Source organism: Chiloscyllium plagiosum, unplaced genomic scaffold (genome assembly GCF_037043375.1).
Source record: "Chiloscyllium plagiosum isolate Xiang-an unplaced genomic scaffold, Cpla_swu_hap1 HiC_scaffold_22, whole genome shotgun sequence".
Classification (NCBI taxonomy): domain Eukaryota; kingdom Metazoa; phylum Chordata; class Chondrichthyes; order Orectolobiformes; family Hemiscylliidae; genus Chiloscyllium; species Chiloscyllium plagiosum.
The window spans coordinates 23,002,063-23,027,015 of NW_028270160.1; the positions used below are offsets into that span (position 1 = coordinate 23,002,063).

Below are 24,953 nucleotides of genomic sequence, written 5' to 3' on the forward strand. Positions count from 1 at the left end.
GTACGAACAAAACAAAAATCAAAAAATAAGTAATTTTTAACAGGTTTCAGATAACACTTGGAATGTCTCAAAGATCATCTCACGTTGAATCACAAATCTTGAGAGCACTGATTATGCGGCAGCAATGTAACAGAAATAGATTTGAAATGAATGGCCAATTCATCTCTTTTAGATGTTGCAGATTATGGAAGGAATGGAACTTGAGAGAACATATTCTCTCCTTTGGACAGAACATCAAAATAGGTAGTCGGAACATTAGCATAAATTCTAATCTGAAAATGGCATCCATAAGAACACAATGCTATATTATCAAAGACTATACTCATGAGGGTCGAATTCATAACCATTCAATCCAAAGGCAAGAGTGCTAATAATTGAATCAACCTGGTACCTTTTATGCTTTTTCTCATTGGCAAGAAGAAATAGCTGTTGAGGAACACTCATCTAAAATACAATGTGTCAAATAAAGTTATTCCACTTTGTTATAGAGTCCTGAGCTTTTCCACTTGTGGTTTAAGTTTGATAACTATTTCTCACCTGAAATCAGATACTTTAGTGCATTCGATCCATGATCCTTTATGTTCAAAATCTAAGCCCTCTGTACATTTACATTAATCTGGGTAGATTTCTGTCCCATAACCAATGCAAACTGCAGATGTGTGCACTGCAACAATTAGCAGGCAGCAGGAGAAGCTAACTTCTCTCATAGCATGTGATAATCATAATGGTTTCACTTCCTGGTGCTTTCTCTGATGAACAACAGTCAGACATGTAATTAACAAGTGATTTATGAAAAGAAAAAATTAATAAAACAAGTCAAGAAAACAGAGAAGGAAATTAAATTATAACCGGAACTTCTACTCCTTGCTTATTTCATTCTATGAAATAACTGAAAATGCATGATGTATTTTTTAAAATTTCAAAAAAATCAATGATTTTGTCATTGTCATCTATTTGAGTCATCTCAAGCAATGCCAATGCCCCAATACCATTGTCAAAGCTTAAGGAAAGTTAAGATCATCCTAAATTCCTCCTTTTCTGTGAATAACTGTCTTCTCTTACTCCCACTATCTTCACCTCCAGTGCAGCCTGTGGATCTTTTCATCTCAAATGTTGAGATCAACTATGTGGTTATCTCAAGCAGCGTTGGCTCCTGCAAATCACAGAATCATAAAATCCTCAAACTGCAGAAGGCAACTATTCAACCCATTGACTCTGTACCAACTCTCCAAAGGGCATCCCACCCTATCTCTGTAACCCGTCCATATTTTATTCTTGTTTGGCCAATGCACCAACCTGCACATCCCAGAATATGGTGAGGCAATTTAGCTTAGCCAATCCACCCAACCTGCATATGTTTGGACTCTGAGAAGAAACAGAAGCACCCAGAAGGAATTCACGTGGACAAGGGGACGTGTGCAAACTCAACATCGACAGACACACAAGGCTGGAGTCAAACCCAAGTCCCTGGCACTGTGAGGCAGCACTACTAACCATTGTGCTATCGTGCCACCCAGAAAATTAATCTGTGGTTTCGGATTACTATCTCAGTGACATTACAATTACATGATGATCTCCCACTTGTATCAGTGCTAAGTTTTGCCACATGACAGAAATCCCATTGTCTTGGCTGAAAATAGGCATTTGATCCCACCGGAGAAAGTGAGGTCTGCAGATGCTGGAGATCAAAGTTGAAACTTTATTGCTGGAATAGCACAGCAGGTCAGGCAGCATCCAGGGAACAGGAGATTCGACGTTTCGGGCACAGCATTTGATCCCACCCCATTGGATGACTGGGCAGGGTGAAAGCTTGCTTTGGCATCCATTTAGTAGATTGCTGCTGGCAGAAGCAACTCATTTCCCAACCAACCTTATCTGAAGGTAGAGATTGGTAATATCACTATTATAGTTCAGTGTGGCTACAGCTGGAAGAAGAGTGGACCTCAATTACAAAGTACTCTCTTGTAAAAGTGAGTAGGCAAATGCTCAGTCATCTCTTTGTGGCAGCGTCACACCTTTAAGCGGCGACAGTATGGCTATGGGGATAGTTATTTCCACCAGGTGGCCCCTTCCTGGATCATGGAGAGGCCATTAAGGAGACCCAGCCACGACTTCAATGGGTAGATATGCATGAATAATTGTGTGTGGCTATATGTGTGAGAGAGAGGGAGACAGAAAGGTTGGGGGGGGGGGGGGGGGGAGGAGGGAATGGTGGTTATGAGTGCTTTATGAAGATGTGGGTCTACTGTACCTTTAAGAAATTAAAAAGCTAGCAGAACTACCTGACAGCACCAAGTACTTGAACAAGATATAATGTAACCTTTTGGTCCAGCAGCTAGGATAGCTGGTTGCCTGGAGACAAAAACAAATTTAAATGCAGCCAATCAGTTTAAATTATACCCAAAAAATACCAACTTCCAATCAAGTTTAAATTTAATATATTGACAACATGTGTTGTCTATAACGCGATTATATTGCAAACACTTTAAGTACTATTTTTATTGTGCAATTTTTATATTGCACGGAGTCACACAAAAATGAAACCATTGTATTATAGAAGAACTACATGTATAAAGAAACATGCAAAATAGGATGAATAAATTATTTTCATGCTCTAATTTTGATGATTCAATAGCATTGATCTTTAGTGAGTTATTTGGCAGTGCTACCTATTTTCAAAAAAGACCTATACTTAACCATTTGAAAATACAGTGAAGCTACACTAATACATGCTTTTTTAACATTAATATTTATAAATTATATGTTGCAGGTAAATAAAATAAAAGGAAAAGCAATATCTATGCTTTTTGATGCAATTTTCTCTTTTTTTCATCAGAGTAATTTATAAAAACTTAAGCCAATACAAGGAATAATTGCGATCAATTCTTTATAGCAATATTTCTCTACTGTCAGTTTATTGGTCATTCTATAACAAAGTATCTAAAAAAAGTAGATCAGTCAACTTTAAGAATACAAATCTTCATTCTCAAATTGTATCTCCCCTTCCTATACCACAAGAGGGTCATACTAATAGAGTTCAAAAATCTAAGTAGTCTACCCTTCAACCAGTTGCTTTGATCTCGAGGAACATGGTCCCCCAGACTTTGCAGCACAGAAAGATCTAATTCTGGCACTATACTGGCGTTCTCCATTGGTGCTAGGTAAAATACAATACAAAGTCATAGATTTGAACAACATGGAAACAGACCCTCTGGCCCAAGTTGTCCAGGCTGACCAAGTTTCCCAAAGTAAACTAATACCACTTACCTGTGTTTGGCCCAGATCCCTTTAAACTTTCCTGTTCATGTACTTGTCCATATATCAGTTAAATGTTATAACTGTATCAGCATCTGCCACTGCCTCTGGCAGTTCATTCCACATACAAACCAGCCACTGTGTGTAAAGGTTACCCCTCAGGTCTCTTTTAAATATCTTTGCTATTCACCTTATCTACACCCCTCACTGATTTCATAAACCTCGATATGGTTAGCCCTCAGCCTCCTATTCTCCAGTTAAAATAGTCCCAGCCTATCCAAATCTCCTTATAACTAACACCTTCCAGTCCTAGTAACATCCTGGTAAATGTTTTCTGAACCCTCTCCAAATTAATAATATCCTTCCTATAGCTGGATGACCAGAACTTTATAACATACTCCAGAAGTACTTCCTGTATGACCTCAACATAACGTCCAAACTTCTATACCCAATGATCTGATCGATGAAAGTAAGCATGCTAACATCTTCTCAACCCCCGTCTACCAGTAATGCAACTTTCGAAAGAACTATGTACCTGAAACCCAGGTTTCTCTGTTTAATAACATCACCCAGGGTCCAACACCATTCATTGAATAAGTCCTGTTTTGCCAAAATGCAATACCTCACATTTATCCAAGTAGAACTCCATCTGCTAATCCTCAGCCCATTGGCTCAATTGACCAGAACCTCTTTTTTAATCTTACATAATCTTCACTTTTGACTATACCACCAATTTGGTGTCATCCACAAACTTACTAACCATGCCTCCTATATTCTCATCCAAATTGTTTATATAAATGATGAACAACAGTGGATTCAGCACCAGTCTCTTTTGAAAACTGCTGGTCACAGGCCTCCAGTCTGAAAACCAACCATGCACCACCACCCTTTGTCCCCTACCATCAAGCCAATTTTGTTTCCAATTGGCAAACTGTTCCTGAATCCCATGAGACCTAACTTTATTGATTAGTCTACCATGTGGAACTTCGTCAATGGCTTTACTAAAGTCCATGTAGACAACCAGGAGAAAGTGAGGACATTCCTGATGAAGGACTCTTATTCAAAACATCGATTCTCCTGCTCTTCAGATGCTGCCTGACCTGCTGTGCTTTTCCAGCACCACACGCCATATAGACAACGTCTACTGCTCAGTCCTCATCTATCTTTTTGATTACATTCTCAACAAACTCAATCAAGTTTATGAGACATGATTTTCCAAGCAAAAAGCCATACTGACTATCTTTAATCAGTCCTTGTCTCACCAAATGCATGTAAATTCTATTGCTCAGAATCCCCTCCAACTTATCCACCACCAATGTCACTCACCAGTCTGTTTCCCAGTTCTTTAATTACTGTCGTGGGAAGACTGCCAAAATCAGAAAATAAATCTGGATGAGAAGACTACTCTACCTCAATTTCTTAATCTACTACATAGCTAATGTAACAAAAATCTGTAAATGGCAAAATTAAAGCTTGTAACTGTTTCTTAAAATATTCAAAGTTTTTGTTTCCTCTTCCTCACTTGAATTAGTTCAAATGATTCATGAATAATTAGCCTTTGTGTAAGAACATTCTGACATAAACAACTGTATTTATTGAATTTGTATCACACAGAAACATGACCCAAGTTGCTTCACATGCAACAAAATTCAACACCGAACCAAATAGGAAGATATGAGTGCAATTGACCAAAACCTTGCTCAAGGATTTAAGTTTAAACTATCATAAAGGAAAAAAGAGAGATTTTAGGAGGGAATTCCAGAATTTAGGACTGAAGAAACAGTCACCAATAATTAAATGATTAAGAGTATGAATGGGGGGATATCTTGGAGATTTGTAGGCTGGGGAGAAATGCAGAGTAATGCAGGGGTGAGGCCACAGTGGACTTTGTAAACAAGAATGAGAAGTATAAGATCAAAGCAATGTTTAACCATGAGCAAACATAAGTTAGCAAATCAGGGATGATGGGTTAATGGGCTCATTGTGAATTAAGGTTTGAATTATCTCAAATTTATGGAGTGAAGAAATTGGCTTTTACTAGTTCAGTACACCTTAATTATCCTTTATACAGTGTTCATTACCTTATATATCTTGATAACATCTCTTCTCAGTTGACTCTTCTAATACTGAAGAGTTCTAATATGTCTACACACTGCAGTTCACTTCCATTAGTTGGATGGGAATGTGAAATTCAAAACCCAAAATGATCAGACATGATCTTTTAGAATGGCAGAGCAGACTCAAGGAGCCACATTACCTACTTTTGTTCAAAACTAATATATATGCATCAGTTCCAAGGTTGCTTCTGGGTATGAATATTTCCTTTCTCAAGTGATAAATCTGGAAGTACCATTTAAGGTTTGATTAAAGTATTACAACATTTCTTGTGCCTTATTTTTATTGATTTGATTTTATACCCTAGTATGCCGCTTCTTCATTTTCCACTCAATAACTGGCCAAGGTAAATCTCAGCTAAAATCTTGTTCAACTTTGTTTACAGCTGGTGTCACATTTCATGGAGTACGTACTTCAACTTTGATTTTATTAAAATCTACAATATCTTACACTTGTCAATAATGAACTATATCTGACATTGACAGGGAATTCACTCGAAGATGGCTCAGTGGTTAGCACTGCTGCCTCACAATACCAGGTACCTGGGATCGATTCCAGCCTCAGGTCATTATGTGGAGTTTGCACAGTCTCCCCCTGTCTTTGTGAATTTCCACACACAATTCAATGATATGCAGATTAGGTGGATTTTGAGTGGCTCGGTGGTTAGCACTGCTGCCTCACAGGGCTAGGGATCCGGGTTCAATTCCAGCCTTGGGCGACTGTCTGTGTGAAGTTTGCACATTCTCCCCGTGGGTTTCCTCCAGGTGCTCGTTTCCACCCACAATCCAAAGATGTGCAAGCTAGCTGAATTGGTCATACTAAATTGTCAATAATGTTCAGGGATGTGTAGATTAGGTGCAATAGTCAGGGGTAAATGTGGAGTAATAGGGTTGGGGAATGGGTCTGGGTTACTCCTCGGAGAGTTGGTGCTGACTTCCTGGGCGGAATGGCCTGTTTCCGCACTGTAGGAAAAAGGCCATTCTGCCCAGCAGGGATTCTAAAACCACATTATACCAGTCAATGTAACTAAACATTCAGAATTGCAGAATGAACTGGCAGCAGTTTTATCTGCATATGTCAAAATAAAAAAAAACACTCATTTTTGAGAAGGAATTAAATGAAACTGAAGAATTTTGTCAGAAAATTGGAAAGCACAGAAGAGTGCTGGCTGAAAGGAGGATTCTTGATGTTATTACATTCATTCATGTTATGGCAGCCCCTGCAATTAATATTTAAGTATTTTCCTAATGCAAATGTTGCACTGACATTTTTGTATAGTATGTACTTTAAGAATAATGTATCAATGTAATTCAACATAAAAAGGAATAGACATGCAAACATAGAAAATAGGAACAGGAGTATTACATTCAAGCCTGCTCCACCATTCAATAAAATCATGGCTGAGCATCCAACTTAGTACCCTAGTTTTACTTTATCCTCATATCATTTGATCCCTGTCGCGCTAAGAACTATCAATTTCCTTCTTGAAAGCATTCAATATTTTGGCCTCAACCACTTTGTGACAGAGAATTCCACAGGCTCACCACTTTCAGAATGAAGAGATTTTTCCACATTTCCATCCTAAAAGTCCTCCCCTGTTTCTTTCGTCTGTGACCCATCGTTCTGGATTCCCTGGTCATCAGCTACTCCCTCCTGTGTTTATCCTCTCTAATCCTGTTCGAATTTTATAGGTTTCTGTGAGATCCCATTCATTCTTCTAAACTTCAGTAATAACAGAATAACCTTGATTATGCAAACAAGATGGGCGTGGAGTATTTTGCTCGGATAACTGATTGTTCAGATAACTGATCCAAAGCCTCTCCTCTTGGACTCAGAGTTTTCTGAAGTTTTCTTTTTCCTCTCTCTGTGTCTCATGGTTTGATTCCGAGCAGACACAGTGTGTGTGAGTGTAAGGGACCCGCAGCATTGTTGAAGTATTCCCCTGTCGCTGCTTCACTTCAATGGGATTGACAGAGCGAGCATTTGCTGAGTCTGCTCCCCATTCAGGACACAAGGCAGCAGAACAGTGGGTCAGTAAACTCCTCCGCACACCATGTGCTTTCAACTCTCCAAGTTTCCAGCCAGCAGATGGAGTGAAGCTGCTTGATGCCTCTTATCTCTTCTCCCCAATATGATTCAGGAACAAAATGAACTAGCAGAATGGAGACAGCAGCCGGACTGGACACCAGCAGCAAAACTTCCACTTCCTTTGGAGGGGGGGTGAGTCTCAAAATAGCGCACGCGTGCACGCACGCACATACACACCTTTTTGACAAGTTCCCACTCAGTTGAAACTTTATTGCTGGAACAGCACAGCAGGTCAGGCAGCATCCAGGGAACAGGAGATTCTCCTGTTCCCTGGATGCTGCCTGACCTACTGTGCTGTTCCAGCAATAAAGTTTCAACTTTGATCTCCAGCATCTGCAGACCTCACTTTCTCCTCGAAGTTCCCACTCTGCCCTGGACAGGAGAATATTGGAGAGATTATCTGGACAAGTGGGGTTTGCATGGTAAGGTATACCAGTGTACAAGCTCCAGGGCAAGTGGGTGCGGGTCTCAAACCCTAGAAAGCCCCCAATGCTTGCTGTGACCTCTTGGTAAAACAGAGCCGTTGTTATTTTAAAAGAAGCATGCTTGAATACTCACCTCCTTTCAGATCTGGAGACTTCAAAGGCGCTGTCGAAAAAGTGAAAAGTGCAAACTGATTGAGGGAATTCCATTCTCTGGTGTTTTATTTTCCATTTATTTTGTGCTCAGAAGCGCGTGTCGGGGTGGCGTGAATCAGATGGAGATTTGTGTGAAACCCACCTTCCTTTTCCTCAGAGAAAGCTGACAGTTTTTACATCTTTCTGGATTAGTGGTGCTGGAACAGCACAGCAGTTCAGGCAGCATCCAAGGAGCAGCCAAGTGCAAAGTTAGGGGAATGCTGCAAAGCTGTTCTGTGTGTGTGTGTGTGTGTGTGTGTGTGTGTGACCCAGACATTTGCTTTATTTTTAATTATTCCACAAAAACTCAGATAAAGAAAGTTAGCAGTTAACTTTTAATGTTCTTGTGTGTGCAGGACTGTTATTTTCAAAAACTCAGAGAAAGAGAGAGAGAGAGAGAGAGAGAGAGGTCAGTCATTTGGAGACGGTGCCTGGGCTCCCATCGAAGTTCGGGACTGATCTCGGCAGCATTTCAGTAATCCAAATTCACTCCTAATCAATGTAAACAAAAAACTCAATCGTTGCACCAGTATCGGTAACACCTCTTTGATGCAACGTTTTATTGGGACCTTGAGGTCTTGTTCAGATAAGTGATGTTTGGATAACCGAGGTTGTTCTGTATACAAGTCATACAATAGAGCAGCAATAATGTGGATGTAAATTATTCTACATCATCAATGACAAGGAATCTTAATGAGGCACTAATTTTCCTCTGCCTTAGTGTCCTAATGTGAAGATGTTGGTTTTGGACTTGGGTGGACAAAGTGAGCTCATACAGTCAGCTGACAAAGAAGCAAGGCCAAAGCTTGTGATTTTGAATAAACCTACTGAATTAGAATTTGGTATTGTGTGACTTCTGACGTAGCATCCTATTATTACATTGGTGAATTTTTGTAAGATATATCTCTTCAATATGGTACATTGGACTTGCTCAGGTATATGGAAGCTATGTAAATACCATTTATATTCTTTAAAAGCTTAAGTTATGCATTAGAACATTAAGAAAAGAAAAATAATTCTGTAACATTTAATTCACAAGTTTACTGCTTTCAAAATGTACCAGAATGATTGAATGGCTCATCTTTAAAGTTGCATTTTTCCAGCATTATTTCAGGACTGTTTTAAGTGATTCTTGTTAATACCATTACAGTACCCAACATAAAGATTTGGAATTTGAGTTGATAGAAGAAAAAATTGCAATCGGGAAAAGAAAATCTTTGCAGCTCTCCAAAATAAAAGGATTTGCTATAACCCTATTCATATGCTTAAATCTACTGATGTAATCATTATGCCAGTGCTCCTAGGTTTGGCAAGACTGAAGTCACAATATCAATATTACTGTAAACCTAACTAAAATATGATTGCCTGTCAGATATAATTAGAAAGGGAATGCAATTGGTGACTACTATAAATTGATAGGCAATCCCAAAATTATTTCTTGTATTGAACATGGTGTCAGATGTAAAAATGTTCTTTTAATAAAGATTCACTAAGTCCACTAAACAATTTGACAAACCTCCGAGTATATTTCCATTAAAAACAATCGAATGCAAATCAGGGAGACAAAAGGACAATGAATGTTTCTTGTAATTCCATAAAAGACCCAATTCATTTAGATAATAAATGCACATCTCCAGAGAGAATTCTCACAAAAACATTTTGCTTACTGTGTGCTTCTAGTCTTATTAATGCTCACTGCAAAGTTACATATTACATATTACATAGCCATAAATCTTCTTAATATAAAATGAACTATCAAACTTAAAAGTGAATGATTCTCATAACTAGCACTTTGCTAAGGTCAGAAGGAAATCAGTTAAAGAGTGAAATAAATAAAATAAAAATTTATCAAAATAGTTAGAATTACGAAGGCCAGAACGTAGAAGTCCAGAGATCGATCTGTGGTTCAAGCAGTAGCAAATGTGCCTCTGAACCAGAAAGTTCTGGGTTTGGGGTCACACTCCAAGACTTGACAACCTTGGAAGAACCCAGTCATTACGACAAATAATCCAATATCCTTTGTTGCTGGTTCCCAGACTAGGAAATAAAGAGGGTCAGTGGCAAAAAAAAAGCAAGCATCTGACTTAAAAAATTACCTGTCTAAATTCAAGATTCATGGTTGATACAATTGGTAAAGGAGAAGGGTAATCAACCAGCATTAGGTTGACTTAATGTAATACTTCAAACAACAGAAATAGGAAGAATAATGAAGGTTGAAACACATTGCATACTTATTTCAAAATTAATGCCAATACACTTAACATTATTTTGCAAATGCAAAGGCACAAAGGATCCAAATATCAATAGATTAAGATCTTAGATTTCTAATAGATTTATTTGGTAAAGTATTGTTGATTCATGATCATCAGTGAAAGGATTGTTGACAGTAATATCAAGCAGTACTCATACAGCAATAACTATCGTACTGGCTCTCATTTTGGGTTTCATCAAGACCACTCAACTCCTGACCCCATTACAACCTTGTTGCAAATATCTATGAAAGAGCTGAGCTCTCAGGTGAGTGATTGTCTTTGACATCAAGGCAGCATTTGACTGATTGCAAGAGCCATAGGGACACTAAAGTCATTGGGATTTGGAGAGGTGTACAAAATTCCATTGCTTTGAGTACTATCTGGCACATAGGAAAACATTTATGGTCGTGACATAAACTGTGGGATGTGTGTGTATGTATAATTAATATCATTCATTGAAAGTTTGGATTTTTGGCTTTTGACTTATATCAATGGTTGTGCTGTTTTCTTTTAAACCAGTTTTGACACCTAGTTTTACAGTGAATGGGTTTCTATGCAGTACCAATAGACGTTTTGCTTATCTTACATTGTTTTGTGACCTGGGTAAGGTAAATAATGGGGCCTCAGGGCTTGTTAGAAACTTCAGGAACTTTATTTTAGGTTTAAGGGAAAGAACCATAGCTGAGGGAGACAAATCTTTAGTTTCAGCTTATTTCAAGTTTTGGGCATTCCACTGAAGTCCTTGGAATACCAATGGCTTGCAGACCAGTTCTCCTGAGAAGGAAGAATATATAGTATTCTGGGTTGCCTTAGAGTAAAGTGTTAACATTAGTCCTAGACCAGAATTGTTAAGATAAAATCCTGAAGAAGTTACTTAAATTTGAGGTGCATACACTCATGTGTATAAGAGCTCCTAGAAACAAGTATCTTCAGTACCAGTGTAAAAGATGAAATCATAAGTGACTTAAACCTATTGAGGTATTGGTATTATATAAGTATTGTTTTGAGTACTGTATGAGTGATATGTTTTGGGATAGCACACAAAAACTATATTGTTTTCTCTTTTCACATTATGAAGGAGCATGTTGGGATTAAACTTTTAGATTAGATTCCTTACAGTATGGAAACAGGCCCTTCGGCCCAACAAATCCGCACCAACCCTCTGAAGAGTTACCCACCCAGACCCATTTCCCTACATTTACCCCTGACTAACGCACCTAACATTATGGGCAATTTAGCACGGCCAATTCACCTGACCTGCACATCTTTGGACTGTGGGAGAAAACCCACATAGACACAGGGAAAATGTGCAAACTCCACACAGAGAGTTGCCCAAAGTGAGAACTGAACCCAGATCCCTGGTGCTATGAGGCAGCAGTGCTAACTACTGAGCCATCAAGCTACCAGTGGTTTAATGCATCAACCTCACACTGCAGAATATGCCAGCAGTTAATGTGGCAAGCACACTACATTTGCTTCAAGCAAATGGTCATGTCTGAAAGTAAAATGGGGTGGGGCAGGGCAAGTCCTTAGTTCAATGAAGGGGGCCTACAGGCTGTCACTGGGTATCACCACAGTCAATCAATGGCTTCATCCAATTCCAGTCCAGGGGTGGGTCAAGTTTATCCAGGCACTATCAAAATCCAGCAATTCATGCCTCTACTAGCCAGACTGGGCTCCATACCACTGGTCGTGCAACCAATCTGGGGATTATAGCTGGGGGCTTCAGGGTGCTGTGGAAATGTCAGTCCAGGGTCTGCACCTGTTTATCCTGCGATACGACAAAGGGAAGGAATTGAATATGTTAGAAGTAGATGAAAGAGCAGTTAGTGACAATGCAGGAGGAGAAGCAGTGAGGTGTCACCAGTGAGTAAATAAGAAGCATGGAGTACATGAAAGGTTTAGCAATTCAGGAGAATGAGATGGTGAAAGTCATTGAGTGGGCATTTTGTATGCAACTGTAAGAACTATAGTCCATGAACCTTGGTGACAGATGTGTTCAATGGCAGAATGAGTGATGGCTTTGTGAGTGTGTGATTGCAGTGGGAAGATGGTGGACTTATCATTGTGGAATGTAGAAGATTACTGACATTGATCCTGCACTGTTGGATATCTCACTTAATCTGGAACACAGCACTGACCTGGGCTGTAATTTGTGCCCAGACTGGCCTGGTCTAGTCCTGGTTTTCACCACCCTTTCCACCTTGTCATCCAGATCCATGTCATAGAGTCATAGAGATGTACAGCATGGAAACAGACCCTTCAGTCCAACCTGTCCATGTCGACCAGATATCCCAACCCAACCTAGTCCCACCTGCCAGCATCCAGCCCATATCCGTCCAAACCCTTCCTATTCATATACCCATCCAAATGCCTTTTAAATGTTGCAACTGTACCAGCCTCCACCACATCCTCTGGCAGCTCATTCCATATACGTACCACCCTCTGCATGAAAAAGCTGCCTGTTCAGCCTCTCCCTATAGCTCAAATCCTCCAACCCTGGCAACATCCTTGTAAATCTTTTCTGAACCCTTTCAAATTTCCGATAGGAAGGAGACCAGAATTGCACGCAATATTCCAACAGTGGCCTAACCAATGTCCTGTACAGCCACAACATGACCTCCCAACTCCTGTACTCAATACTCTGATCAATAAAGGAAAGCATACCAAATGCCTTCTTAACTATTGTATCTACCTGCGACTCCACTTTCAAGGAGCTATGAATCTGCACTCCAAGGTCTCTTTGTTCAGCAACACTCCCTGGGACCTTACCATTAAGTATAGAAGTCCTGCTAAGAAGTGAGCTTTCCTTTCCTCTGGATCATGTCCCTCATATAATAGCCAAGCACCATGGTGTTAGGGCCAGTTTCTGTTTTGAAGCATCTGACATGGCACACAATTGGGCTTCAAACATGGAATCAGCAGCATTAATGCTGGAAAGTCCCAACAATAGTGAACAACCAACCTCTTAAAGAAGGGCCTCCAAGATTCTGGTTGCATAACGGATGAGATGAAAAGCAGAACATTGAGAGAAAAATCGATCCAAACTGTGGTGAATCGAGTGCAATGAATACCACTTCACAAAACATTTTAGCTGTAAATGGGGAAATTCCAATCATATATAATTTTGGAAGAGAAACATACAGAGAACACTGACAATTTATGAATTGGTACAGGGCAGGCAAGTACAAGAATTTGTTTGAGTAATGCATTAAATATTTATGGTTGGGGAAAATCTGATAATAGGCTGGGGCTTCTAACACAAGAGCTGGTCTTGTGCTTAGAATTGAATATTTTAATGATCTGTCGAAAGTATCAACTTGCATGTCAAAGCAGTCAGAGAAAAATGTTGTCATTTTTCATCACAGCATCTGACGATATCCGAAAATAATGATTTACAGGTAATGTTTTAGTGAATGGTAGGTTGAAAACATATGGCACTTATCACTATATTAATGCTCTCCTAGCCCATTTCCTGCGAGATAAATATATTTAATGCTGCGTTCTTCGTATCTACCTATTTTAATTGAGGTGATGTATTGGTTTGTCATATGGGCAAAAGGTTTCCCTCACTGCCCTATTCCACAGCATTAAAATCAATCCGTTGCAATGTTTACAGGCTCTGTTCATTCTATTGTATTTACTTCTGCTGAGCACAGACTAAAAGGTAACAAAAATTCAGTGCAAACACATGCTCAAGTCTGATCAATGAAAAATTATAAGAATTACAATCACAGTTTAAATATTATGATACAGAAAACTGACAATAGGTCAATAATTCATCTACGATCGCCCACAACATAAAGTACAAATTTTTTTAGAGAGGCTTTAAAAATATACAAATTTCCTTCCGAGCTATCCATCTCCAGTACGCTCTGTTCCAAAGCAGTGTGACAGTGGGAAATGTTTTATTAATATAATGGTATAACTATCCAACTTGTTATTTAGCTGAGCCATTTTCACCCAGTAACAGCCAAGGCTGTTTTGAAGATCTATGCATCCCTTTCTTCAAAGCTTTCTTTATTAAATTCTGCAGCATATTTGAGTCACTTTGCAGTCTAAAGCTTTAATGGCTTGACTCAATAGTCAGAGAGTCTAAATGAAACATATCAGCTTAGATTTCACCACAACAAAGAGTGTCCATTGCAGTGAAATATCATCAGCAATCTTAAATCCCATTCCGAATCTGGCATTTCACATTTTGTGAGGCTGGTATTGGGGGCTAAGCTGTAGTGGATGCATATTCAGTTCCTAAAGGCAACTGGCCATTTAAGTATTACATTTCGGAGTTACTGTTGTCTGGAACCCAAAGTGTGGAGATTAGACCAGATGAGAATGCATCTGTTCTTAGTGTATTTCATTTGGATAGCCACACACTCCTTTGGAAAGATAAAATTTCAGGACGTCTTGTGGGATCTTTGGAGGGTGTTAACTGAGGAGAAAATTACACATAGAAAAGGGATAAACCCCTTTGAACAGTCCAACGTTGAGAAATGTCAACAAGTGTTGATTTGTCAAACTGTTAAGATGTGTCAAAATATATTTTTGTGAATAAGAGTACTTTTCATAATACAGCGCAGGGTATAAGCTTTAAACTTTAAGCTGTGAACTTTAAGCAATAGAACTTCTTTTTTCACTTGTGCGCATGAATACTTGTTGATACTCAAAGAGTTGGCATTGGAGGTGAAAGGAAAAAGAGTGGTAGGTGAAGTAGGGTTGAAGTTAGCATAGGTTATGAAATACCATAAAGCAGAGTAGAGGGCTTTAAGTTGCAGTGTTGGCATGGATCGAGCATGGAGAGTGATGACAGTTGAAGGGGTTTTAATATTTATTTTTAAACTTTGAACACAATACAATAGTCCCCAAGCAGGCTTTCCACCCAGCCAACCTTGGGAACCAGCAACATACTTCATACCTCCCTGATCATCCAGTCAACTTTCTATCTAGTATGCAGCCCTGGAACAAAAATGGAAAATTTGGAAGAGATTTCTTTTAAAGGTCAATTTTGCAGACCTGGGATTTCTCCTGATTCTGAACACCTGACCCAGAAACAAAATAGGACTTACATAATCTTAGCCAACATTTTAGTACAGCAGAGACTGCACATTGCATTTTTGGCACTGCCAACTTTCTAAAATGAAATTTATTTGCTTGTTCATGGTAAAACATCCTATTGACTATTAATATCAATGCCTTGACCAACCTTTCTATTTCCAAGTCATTGATACAGATTGTAAATAATTGACATCCTAGCACTGATCCCAATACACCCAATTATGCCAACTTTGAGTCCTGATAACTAACTAAAACTCTATCCATGGTTGTGTGTTACCATCTGACACCAAAAGCTCTTATTTTTGTGTAGTAACTATTGATGAAGTATATTATTAAATTTTCTCTGCAAATTGACCACATTTACAGGATCCCCTTATCCACATAGTATGTTCTGCAAATAACTGATAATATATTAGTAACCCATAATTTCCCTTTCATCAACCCATATTGGGTTAAATTTGCCACCTGAAGCCACTAAAAGTGAGTCATGAGTTTCAGTTATGAGTTGCTAGTTGAATTTACGCCCTTTGGGCAAAGCACACAATGCATGGCCTTCTGCAAAAAGGTAATTCTGCAATTCTGTTGACGTCAGTCTGTGTGTGAGAAACATCCAAAGAGCAGAAAGACTGTCATGAGCATGGAGAAGAGATGAATATCAAGTTATGAAGGAACACATTGTTGCAAGCATACTTCAGCAGTTAATTATTATAAGAAAGAACTAGATAACTTGGCAGTTTTCCTGAGGTCTGTCATTTCCTCTCTCATTAGCAACCTTTGAGTTCCAACTGCGATACAGGGAATGCACCCTATCCATTATGTTTCCAGGTAGTTCTATAAAGAACTCATGCCTGAATGCAAAGTTTGTTTTGTTTTACTTTAAGTACCATCACTCTATAACCTATATTAACTAGTACTGGTATGAGCTGTTTGGAAGTCACTATTTAATTGCATTTATTATCTTCAGTCACCTGAGCTACCTTATCTGCTGTTGTGGTCCTGCAAAACTACCAGTAACAATACAAGTGCTCGCTGAGGAAAACCATTGTGAAGGTAGAAACTAACAATGCACAAGAAAACCTGCAAAATATTCCTTCTTTGCAGCTGGGTCAAAATCCTTAAATTCCTGACCTATCAACTACTGCCTTCATCTCATGAATGCAGCAGTTCAAGAGGGTCATGGCGGGAATTGAAGTATCAGGATCCTTGGACAGTCAGTTGTGTAATTATCCAGGAGTTAGACTTGGCTATAATCTGTCTAACAATTCCAAGGTAATTAATCTAGTTAAGTAATTCTAATCCCTCCAAAGGCTGTGACACAGAGACTGAAACATTTGCTCAGGGAGTTTGATAATTATCATTGGGAGAGCAAGCAAACACTGCAGCTATCTAGCCTGGGCTAAGCCATGAGTTAGGTGTATATCCCTACTTGCACAGTGTCCTTGCAGCAGTGATGCTATGATAGTTGCTGGTATGGATTGAGATGCAGCTTTAAAATGCAGAAGTGTTCTGTAAGTGTATTGAAGATGTGCCATGATTATGCAGAGAGAATGGCAAAATCCAATGCCAAGGTCTGTGGACATGAGTGTGTATGGCTGGTTCCATGCAATATGCTCTGCCATGCTGGTGCCAGGTACCCAAGATAGAGGTCCAGAGAGGCAAACAGTGAGTTGGAGTGCCTGGGTACCTGTTCTGATTTTCTTGTTTGAGAAAATCTTCTCAGTATCTGCTTTCCTCGCAGTGAATGGTAGGTAGAAATTGCAAATTAATGGTGGGCGTGGTGGTTGAGAACGTAGACTTAAGGAGGCTGACAACAAGCAATAATCCTCATTAATCCCACCTTGATGCTCGGAACTCTGTTGGAAAATGCAGCTAGTTGGTCCAAATGTCTAGGAAAGACATCACTGGCCTTCGTGTGTGATTCTTCCAGACTTTTACCAGAGGCCACACCATTCAGAGTACTATAAGATTCCACCCTCTGCTTACTTTGACTTTTGGGTAAGAGAGTTCTAAACAGCATAATTCTGTGACAAAAAATTCTCTTCATCTGTCATAAATGGGAGACCCTTTATTTTTATGCAATGACGCCAGTTCTAGTTTCTCCCAGGAGAGGAAACATCCTTTTCGTATCCAGCCTAAAAAGATCCCTCAGGAATCTCTATGTTTAAATCAAGTTGTGTCTTATTCATTTAAATTCCAAAGGATTAGAATTTATCCAATTCAGGTGTTAATCTGGTAAACACTTTCCAAGCTGTATTTACATACTTTTCTTAAAGCTGGAGACCAGTACTGTACATGGTACTCCAGGTGCGGTCTCATCAATCCTTCCAAGCTAAAGCGTAACCTTTCTACTTTTGTATTCATTTTCCCTCATTATAAATAAGATTCAATAAGATTCCTAATTACAGTACCTGCATACTGAGCTTTTGTAACTCATGCACCAGGATTCCCAGATCTCTCTGCATCCTTCAGCTTTGCAATCTCTCACCATTTAAATAACACATTTTTTTCTTTTCCTTCTTCCTGCCAAAATGAAATATTCCACATTTTCCCACATTATACTCCATTTTCCAGATCATTGCCCATTTACAACTTATCTATATCCCTTTGTTGCCTCATTATGCCTGCTTCACAATTTACTTTCCAAATTATTTTGTGTCATCATCAAATTCTGGAAACATACTTTCCGTCCCTTCATCTAAGTTATTTATATAAATTTCAAAACATTGTCGACCCAGCATAGATCTTGTGACACACTATTCATTAAACCTTGCCAGTTAGGAAAAGATTCATTTATGCCTTCTTTCTGTTGCCTGTTGGCTAGCCCACCTTCTGTTTGTGACAATACGTGCTACAGCTTGTGCTTTTATTTTCTGCAATAACATTGAGGTGGCACCTTATCAAATGCTTTTTGGAAACTGAAGTACAATACATCCACTGGTTTCCCCTTTATCCATAACATATGCTTTTTTTAAAAAAAAACTATAAGTTGGTTAAACATGATATCCCTTTAACAAATTTATGTTGATTCTGCCTGATTACCTTATTTTTTTCTGGTACAACATCTTAAATGATAACTTTTAATATTCTGCCTATGTCAGACATTAAGCTAACCAAAGTAGTTTCCTACTTTGTCTCCTTCCCTTCTAGGATAAGAGAGTTAAATTCAATAAATATAAATCAAACAGACTAGATAAGACATTCACAACAATTTTTTTCCAAACTGTTAATAATGGGAGTTATGGCAGGTCAATAAATACAGGAGAAAAAAAACCCTCTTCCTGCACTTTATCTTGAAATGATTGTGTGAAACCAGTTTGCAAAAGGGTCCCAGCAAATTAAAAATAAGCTAATGCTATGTCAATTTTCATTTTAAAATTGTCAAAACTGACACACACAACTCCAGTTAATTTGTGCCAAGCTCATATTGGTTAAAACAATGAAATAACTTATTAGGAACAGACTTGAGGGAAGCCTGTAACATGAAGGGTATTTTAAATTTAGATGCTTGGTAGGAAATGAACAGGTAAGTAAAAATGCTGCGATTAAATTAACACTTTATTTCTGCCAGACACCATGTTAACTAATCAATGTTTACAAAAATCAGCCTTGTTTTCCCAGTGAATACAATTAAGTCTGAATCCTGCAGCATAATTAGAATATCATGAAACCGGCAGCTTACCTAAAAGTGGAATTCAGTACCATAGAAACAGTACTTTTGTACTCCTGAATGCAACTGCAACACAGGACTTATATTCTATTGTGCTTTTTAGATTGTCAGGAGAATTTTCAGCTTTTAATTATCTTCTTTCCGATATTTTCAGCCTTACTTACCCTTAGTAAGCTCACCATCTGCTCATCATGGGTGCTATTATTGCCAGTTGGAGGAAAAGAAGCAACAGCAGCTGTCGCCCCAAGCAGCTAGCCTGTGAAGCAGCTGGGTCTATCAGAAGACAGCTGGTGAGGGGGCTGCTTATAGGAGGACCTACCCAGCTTATAGGGTGCACAAGCAAAACACCAATTTCTTGGAGCTACGTGAACAGTTGTCCTTTATATGGCTGAACTTCTCCTGATAAGTTATCAGAGACCCCTGCAGCTTGTGACAACAAAAGCCATTACTTATAGATAAGAAACCATGAGAAGCCAGTGCCTCCTAAAATCTCCACAACCCTTATCTTCTTCATCTCTGGTACCATTCATTTTACTGTAGGCAATATCTCCTACATCTCAGTCCACATTATATAGCTAAATTAAACAGAGAAAAAAATGCACTGAATACAGGAAGTGTATTTCCCAATTGATCTCAACAATCAAATGGAGCAATCTTTGGTATTTTTATTGTAGTAATTGGACTTTTCCGTTCCAGGCTGTCAGGGACAGTTAAACATGTTGAAATCAGGGTATCAGAACTCTACTTAGCAGCATTTGTGATAAGGAATAGCAATCAAAAACAATTGCACTTATCACCAGAAACCTTCCATCGACACAAGATGATGAACATTCAGCAAACTGAATCCATTGGAAATGGGAGAGCTGCATTTGGTACACTTTTACAGATGGATGAAGAGGTCAGTTTTTGAGAAGCAGGCTGTACTACAAGTGCTGCGCATGAACTGGCTATTACGTGTCACTAGGGCCTCTTGATTTTGAGGTCAGCACCAGTTGTCAAAAGCCACTGTGGTCACCGATTGTTATGGTGGTTCACGCTGGCCCATATGAAATATCATTGTATCTTCCTGGTGTCAAAATCAATGTTGGGGGCCTTCCTGTGAAATTTGCAAGAATCCAAAAAATGCTGCTTTGGATGTTCTATCCGTGTTCTGGATCTAGCTGCCCCACCACATAGAAAGTTCCTTGGGAACACAGTTTTTTTTTATCCTGTGAACATCCTGCAAGCCAATGAAGTCACCTCTGCTTTAAGTACTAACATATTTTTGAGGTTTGTTTTTGAGAGGATTGCTGCATTCATGTTTTGTCACTTCATGGGATGCCTAGATTGCACCACAAACAGCGAAAATGAAAGCTGTTGAGATTCATTTCTTGATAACTAAAGGCCATTAATGTTTCACAGTCATTCGACAAAGGGACTTCATATAAATTATGAATGTGGGCTTCATAAATCAGCATCCCAACAGAACCTGGTCTTGAGAGTCAGTTTACTAAGCTGAAAATGTGTTGCTGGAAAAGCGCAGCAGGTCAGGCAGCATCCAAGGAACAGGAGAATCGATGTTTCGGGCATAAGCCCTTCTTCTGGAATCATAAGCCCTGAAGAAGGGCTTATGCCCGAAACGTCGATACCTTGGATGCTGCCTGACCTGCTGCGCTTTTCCAGCAACACATTTTCAGCTCTGATCTCCAGCATCTGCAGCCCTCACTTTCTCCAGTCAGTTTACTAACCCATGTATGTTTTGTCATTCAGTAAAATATAGGAGCTACATTCCCTGTGTATGCATTTTATGTTGCTTTGAGAGATGGACTGTTTGTTAACTTGCAGTTACATTGCGACTTAACATAGTAAATGTTCCAAATGTAAATGTCCAGCTATACTGCGTGCACAGGGACAAGATCATGCAGGTCTGTTCAAGTGGTAGCAGTTGCAATTTACATCGGATGATAGTTATATCTGCAATCCTTGTCCTTTCATGAATGTTACAGTAGTGCAGCTAGATGATCATGGATGACAGTAAACACACAGATTATGTCACCTCCAAGATACAGATAAAGATATAGAATGACCGGGATATTTATGGAGCAGTTTCAGGCTCCTGAGCAGAGATTCAGGTGTCTGGCTGGGTTTGGACAATGTGCCCCACAAATACATTCTGCATAATAATAATCAGCTTGCACAAACTGATCATTAAGTGAGGCACTTTCCATTATAGAGTAACAGTGGTTCTCCTTGGAACAGAAAGAATCAGGTGACGTTGAGGTGCAGAATAAGGATTGCTTCAACAATTTACAGAAAAGAGATGCAAAGTGACTTAATTGCTCAGTGATTTGTTAATCTGCCAATGTTTCTGTCCTGAAAACTAATTTGCATTAGTTTTGTTACATCTCTTACTTTAATCCTGCGTTACAGATTATAAACAATTTAGACCACGTCTCCATGAATTACATTCTGAAAATGCAGATTCAGAAACTGCTACAAAACCACACTGCAGATTAAAGTATCAAATGGAATAAAGGAGATGGATTTAATTTTGAATTTGGTTATTATGTTCATTAATTTCTCAACCAAGTATCAATCCATGACAACTTTCTGACAGGCTTTCCTACATTTACTTCTCCTACTGGGTATCATACCACATGGCATCAATGAAGCCAGTGGAATACCACAGTGATGAAAGTGAGGATCTTCGAGGTGCTCGTGACCACTGACTGCTGTACCTCAGCTGATGCCAGGTTAGTTTGGCTGAGTTATTATGCTGGCATGGTGGTAAGCATTAAAATAAATTGTAAAGGCACAGACATGTTAACATCCTGAGAGCTAGCACTTACTGCTCCTATCTAATAACATCACATCCTACAGGGTTGGGACGCATTACTTATGCTTCTACTGATGTGCAGGTGGGCAGACTGCAAAAACAGAGTTCTCTGTGAATGCCAAGGTGAGCAGATGTCTTTCCATATTGGAGCCCAGAATCTGCATAGTAGCCATATATGCTTCAACTACAGCTGGTAACATTGATTTATTTTGCGAGAGTCCAGTTGCAGTTTCCCTGGAGGTAACCATGCTGTCCAAGACAGATAGCAGATTGTTAACACTGGGTGAAATGACACTACACAGGCTGGGAGCCATGATGTGAATGTGTTAATGATGTGAATTAAGTGTTATAAGTCATATGGCGACAATCTGTTCAAAATATCCCAACCTTGCGTGATGTTCCTGTCCTTATCTGGGCCACTAATCTCCATGACTTCCGGTTTCATTTGTGCGAGGACCATTACGTTAGGTGTTTCTCCCTAATCAAGGCGAATAAATTAAAAGATCTCCAGCATCTGCAGTCCTCACTTTCTCCTCGAATAAATTAAAAGGTAAGTGGAGGGGGATCTAAGATGGCGGCGATCTGAGAAGATCACACTGCAGAGCTTCGCATCGCAGCAGGAGCAGGACGGTCCTTTAATGCCCGAAATGTCGATTCTCCTTCTCCTTGGATGATGCCTGACCTGCTGCGCTTTTCCAGCAACACATTTTTAAGCTCTGATCTCCAGCATCTGCAGTCCTCACTTTCTCCTAGGTCCTTTAACCCACCCAACTCAGTTCATCAGGATTTCTTGGGGCGTTGGAAAGATTGTGGAGCCCCAAGAAACATTTAAAAATTGACTTACCTGTATTTTCAGCTGTCCAGAAATGCCTAAAAAGGGAGGAGGAGCATCTGAGACCGGGCCTGCAGCTCAGCCTGCAGCAGCCTCAGAGCCGATTACTCTTCAGGACCTGGTGAACCAGTTCTCGAAATCTCGCAAGTTGTTGGGGAAACAGATTGAAGAGAAGCTGGCTCCAGTCTCTCTCATGCTGCAGAAGCATGAGCAGCAGCTAGGAGACCTGGAGAAGGGGACGGATGAGGTGGAGCACAGGGTCACAGTGGTGGAAGCTGATGCTAGTTCATTCAAGGAAGAGATCTAAGCCCTGAAGACGCAGGTTCGTAATTTGCGTGTCCAAGTGGATGATCTTGAAAACAGGGGCAGGAGAAAAAACATTTGGATCATCGGTCTGCCTGAGGGTAAGGAAGGTGAGCGGCCTGTGGAATTTATTGAAGATTGGCTTCCGAAATGTCTTGACTTGGAGACTGCCATGAGAGGATTGAAGATAGAGAGGGCTCACCAGATCGCAGCACGGAGGTCAGGTCTGGGTCAACGCCCTCGTCCTTTCCTGGTGCGGTTCCATCATTACCGGGATAAGGAGAGAGTCATGAAGGCTTCCAGACTCCAGTGGAAGGATGCAAAGGCACTAATTTAGGAGGGGTCTAAGATCATGTTTTTTCAGGACTTTTCAGTGGCAGTGATCCAGAAACAAAAATTGTATGATGGCGTCAAGAGAAGATTGAAGGAGCTTGGGATTCAGTGACTCCCTGAGATATCTGGCAGTGCTTCGGATCCCCTTAGATGGATCCATGCATCTCTTTGACACATCGGAGAAGGCAAGAGACCATGTGGACAAACTAAGCTAATTTAAACAAATGTGGTATGTATAAATATTAAGACCATAAGACATAGGAGTGGAAGTAAGGCCATTCGGCCCATCGAGTCCACTCCGCCATTCAATCATGGCTGATGCGCATTTCAGCTCCACTTACCAGCGTTCTCCCTGTAGCCCTTAATTCCTCGAGACAACAAGAATCGATCAATCTCGGCCTTGAAGACATTTAGCGTCCCGGCTTCCACTGCACTCCGTGGCAATGAATTCCACAGGCCCACCACTCTCTGGCTGAAGAAATGTCTCCGCATTTCTGTTCTGAAATGACCCCCTCTAATTCTAAGGCTGTGTCCACGGGTCCTAGTCTCCTCGTTTAACTGAAACAATTTCCTAGCATCTACCTTTTCCAAGCCATGTATTATTTTGTACGTCTCTATTAAGTCTCCCCTTAATCTTCTAAACTCCAACGAATACAATCCCAGTATCCTCAGCCATTCCTCATATGTTAGACCTGTCATTCCAGGGATCATCCGTGTGAATCTCCGCTGGACACGTTCCAGTGCCAGTATGTCCTTCCTGAGGTGTGGGGACCAAAACTGGACACAGTACTCCAAATGGGGCCTAACCAGAGCTTTATAAAGTCTTAGTAGTACATCTCTGCTTTTATATTCCAACCCTCTTGAGATATTGTTGCTTGGGTATGCGTTTATCATTCTGTAAAAGAAATGGAGGAAATCTGGTTGGAGTTTTATTTTTCCCCTTTTTTTTCCTCTATTGATAATAATTTGGTTCAAACTATGTCTGGCGGTGGTTAAGATGTACATTTTAAATTTCTAAGTTAGGACATACCAAAGGATTAGTGGGGTAATTATTCCCCCTTTTTATATAAAAGAATGTTTTTTAATTCATATTGATATTCTTTGGGGTGTTTATTCTTTTTAGCTTGTGCTTGCGATATGACTCTAGCTGGGAGAAGTAAAGGTGGTTGAGATGGTTAGATGCCTACTTATGGGGAGTTCGGGATGGGTAGTTGCCCCTTCCGGGCAGGGGGTGAGTTCCCCTACTCAGCGCTATTGGTGCTTTTTATGTTGGTTTGTTTTCTGGTTTTTGTTGTTTTTTATTTTTAATAATTGTGTATGTTTGTTAAATGTAGTGGTTTTAGTTTATGTAATTTTTATATTTGGTGGACCATGCGACACTAAGGCTCAACAATTTGTGGTTTGGGTTCCTCCTCTCTGGAATTTAAATGTAATTGCAGAAGATTATGGCTAATGATTTGATTAAATGGTGTACCTGGAATATCAAGGGAGGTCACTCACCAATTAAGAGGAAGAAGGTACTCTTGAGTCTTAGTAAGGAGAAGGTGGATATTGCTTTGTTACAGAAGATACATTTGGATGACAAGGAGCATCTGAAATTACAGCAGAATGGCTTCGACCG

General features: G+C 39.7%; 1 protein-coding gene and 1 pseudogene across 1 annotated transcript in view; one reads left to right on the forward strand and one right to left on the reverse strand.

Moving 5' to 3' along the window:
• Positions 1-23,444, forward strand: part of LOC148145959 (uncharacterized) — a 48,957-nt pseudogene extending 25,513 nt beyond the window's left edge.
• Positions 1-24,953, reverse strand: part of atrnl1b (attractin like 1b) — a 947,890-nt gene that overhangs the window by 111,543 nt on the left and 811,394 nt on the right. The window lies entirely within an intron of this gene.